Below are 3,566 nucleotides of genomic sequence, written 5' to 3' on the forward strand. Positions count from 1 at the left end.
GTGAGAGGGCGCCAGGCTGTGAAGCAAGGAAACAAGAAAAAAAACATATTTTGCAGCGCTTTTTGCAACACTGGACGCATTTATTGGACTTCTACAATCACTATAATGTCTTTACAAACACAACAGTGCTTTGTAGCGTGCAATGTGAGGGCAATAAAAATTCTCTTTGGTGTGAGTTATTATCTTTTGAGTGTCTCTTTTGTGTGACAGAGTATGTGCACAACCCTAGTGTGTATGTGTGGGCATACACATCTGCTTCTGGTGCATATGAGGTGTGTGTGTGTGTGTGTGTGTGTGTGTGTGTGTGTGTGTGTGTGTGTGTGTGTGTGTGTGTGTGTGTGTGTGTGTGTGTGTGTGTGTGTGTGTGTGTGTGTGTGTGTGTGTGTGTGTGTGTGTGTGTGTGTGTGTGTGTGTGTGTGTGTGTGTGTGTGTGTGTGTGTGTGTGTGTGTGTGTTACCAAAGCCGGAGGGTTGCGTTTCCTTGTACCCACCGAGCTGAGAAGTTTCTGCAACAAAAGCACGTTTATGCTCCTCCATCTCATTTACATTGCGCTGATGGGAATCTGCTGCACCACTGATTATGTTTGGTGTTCTAGGTCAACACACCCGGATAAGTCTGTCATGTGTGTGTGTGTGTGTGTGTGTCTGAAAAATCGAATCAAAATACACTTACATTTTTGTTTCACAAATCACAAAATGTATTTGCCGCAGCTCAAGGTATAACCAGAATAATTTAACATTTATTGAGTTGCATGTGTGGCCATACACAAGAGATGTGTTGAAGTAAAACTACACAGGGATTGCAGTAGAAATACACGGCCACAAAGCTAAATCCCTATCATGCAAGCTCAAGTTGTGCGCGCCCAAAGGGCTCTAAGGAGTCCCATATGTGCAGATTTTTTATTTTATCGTCACACTGTCTGCACTGTAGTTGACAGCAGTGGGGAAAAGAGAGAAATAAAACGATTAGTTTTTTTTCTCTTAAAAAATTATCCCATGGATACCTTTTATTTACCCACTGGAAAGTATTGGCCTAAATAACTTGAAATGTCTTGGTGGTATCAAAGAGCTGCTCTTCACTGATGGAGATATGATCGACCACTTGTCTCCACGGATAAATTGTGCCTGTGATTGCCCCCTTTTCCTAATCTCCAAAAAACCCAACATTATCCCAGGGAGCCTTTTTAGCCTGATGAGAAAACTCAACAGAGATTTTAATCTAGAATTGAGTTTAAGCTCTAACAAAATAATTGGGAAAGAAATAGATTTCACCCTGAAGTGAGATCATTAGTTTGGCTAACCCTTTCATATACTGGATACTTGGTGTAGGCCTATAGGCGAGGTCAACGCATTATTAGTGTAGGCTTATTGTTTAAAGAAGTTAAACTATTTTTTTTTAAGCACTGTTGACTTCATGACACATCGAATATAGCAAGTGACCAAATGGCGTGAAATTGACATCATGTGCAGAGTTCACGCGCTCTTTAACGATCCATCCAGCCTTCACTGGGACTATTTCACCTCTTACCGGGCGAGGGAGCGATGGCTAAGGAAACCGGGGCCTCTCGGCGACTCAGCTCGCTACACGCCACATTATGGACTCCCCCAAAGTAACGTCGCAAGGATAGCTTACGCACGGCGTCTGCAGCTTTAATCTGCTCCATATAGGCTACTGTGGAGGGGGGACTCGAACGGAGCTACCTTTCTCCAGTCGTAGGCTATACTCACCGGGCAGGAAATTATTGGAGCGAGAGAGAGTGCGATCGAGCGAGCGAGTGAGAGAGAGAGAGAGAGAGAGAGAGAGAGAGAGAGAGAGAGAGAGAGAGAGAGAGAGACGCGCGTTGCTGGATTATTTGGGCAGAGCGGCTGCAGCCACGGTGGATGTTACCACAGTCAGGCGACGAAAGGACGGGAGAGCTTGATTCTATTCAAAGACAGCGAGTTTTTATTCCAGCGACGGCGCCGGGCGGGATGCTGATATGGTGAGCAGCGTGTCTTGTCATTGTGCGCGTGTAGTTTTTGTTATGGTAGACATACATGCACGACGGAACGTTTAACTTCTTCTAAGAATGCGTTCCAATGCAGTGCAGAGCGCCTGCACTCAGCTGCGCTTAATCGTTTAGAGGTGATGTGTGTGTGTGTGTGTGTGTGTGTGTGTGTGTGTGTGTGTGTGTGTGTGTGTGTGTGTGTGTGTGTGTGTGTGTGTGTGTGTGTGTGTGTGTGTGTGTGTGTGTGTGTGTGTGTGTGTGTGTGTGTGTCGGTCCTCCGATGTCAAACACATGACTGACACCTAATGTCTGCCTCATAGCATGGACAGTTAGTTGTTGGTGTGTCAGGTGGTCGCCCTGGCTTTGAAATCGCCCTATATAGTGGAAAAACAGTGATGTTTTGCATAATATTTTTCCAATTTGGGGAATTGTGGCAGTGGCAGTCATGCCTTGATGATGTTATCTGTGTAGGTAGGAGCCCACGTTTAATCGTGGTCTGTCTGTTCTTTATCTCATACGGTGTCACCTCCATACATTTTTGTGCGGGTTATTACATTGCATCCATGTCAAATGTAGCCCATGGGCTACTGTGAGATCATTACAGTTCTTCTCGCTATAGGGCGGCTCTTGAAGGGAGCTTTTTAATTCTCATGAGAGATTATGGGGGCTGTAAACCGCTTTTTTTTGCCGGGGTAGGTGCCTGCCTTGGGTTTTGGTGCTCCCCCTCAAAACACGCTCAAAGGTATTTTCTCACGACTGAGCCGATGCCACCGGCACAGAGCAGACTGAATGGAGATGATGGTGTGCACAGACACAAAGCTGTAGGATTTGTTAATGGCAGTCATTCCCTTCAACCTGTTATTTAAATGTGGTCTGTCTGTGAATTAATTACGCAAAACTCCATGAACACTTTGGACTCAAATAGGCCACAGTGGATTACACGGGTGAATTTCTTCTGTATGTTTGTGGGTTCCACCGTTCGAGCTTGTATCCAATCCATCTGGACCAATTTTCAAGAGTTTATTGGAAAGAGGCATTTTTGATAGTATTGTCAATTTCCATTAAGCACTGTGTGCCCAATTTAGCATCCTTGGTCTGCTTTCACTTGTGATACCTATAGGAGGTATGGGATTCATGGCATTTATATTGTTCCCCATGCCACTGTCACAACTAAATGACTGTATTGTGCTGATGGTGGTTTGTGTGTGTGTGTGTGTGTATGTGTGTGTGTGTGTGTGTGTGTGTGTATGTAAGCAGTCAGCGGTCTTGCTTGCGAATCAATCAGTCAAGCACTTTTACAGCAATTAGGTTTGAGTATGTGATAGAGAGACATTCATTTATATGGATAAAGAGAGAGCGAGAGAGAGTGAATGTGAAAGAGGCCCCTTCACGTGAATGTGATCTTACATATATAGTTTATGCATGCTGTTTTTTCTGCGACGTGCCTGCGGGAGTCATATGCTCAGGCGTATGCTATGTATTTTTCAAAGATGCTGATGGTGAAGTGGTCAAGTAATTATCTCCTAAAACAGCAATGCCTTATGTATGTAATGTAAAAATGTGTCCAGTATTTTTTTAA

General features: G+C 44.4%; 1 protein-coding gene across 1 annotated transcript in view; it reads left to right on the forward strand.

Annotated features, from left to right (window-relative positions):
- Window positions 1-1,862: 1,862 nt before the first annotated feature.
- ptprdb (protein tyrosine phosphatase receptor type Db) overlaps window positions 1,863-3,566 on the forward strand; it is a 97,704-nt gene continuing 96,000 nt past the window's right edge. The window contains exon 1 of the mRNA XM_080030039.1: window positions 1,863-1,981. The gene's annotated coding sequence lies outside the window, so the exon portion shown is untranslated. The remainder of the gene's footprint in view (window positions 1,982-3,566) is intronic.

This window comes from Ammodytes marinus (genome assembly GCF_949987685.1).
Source record: "Ammodytes marinus genome assembly, chromosome: 6".
Taxonomy (NCBI): domain Eukaryota; kingdom Metazoa; phylum Chordata; class Actinopteri; order Uranoscopiformes; family Ammodytidae; genus Ammodytes; species Ammodytes marinus.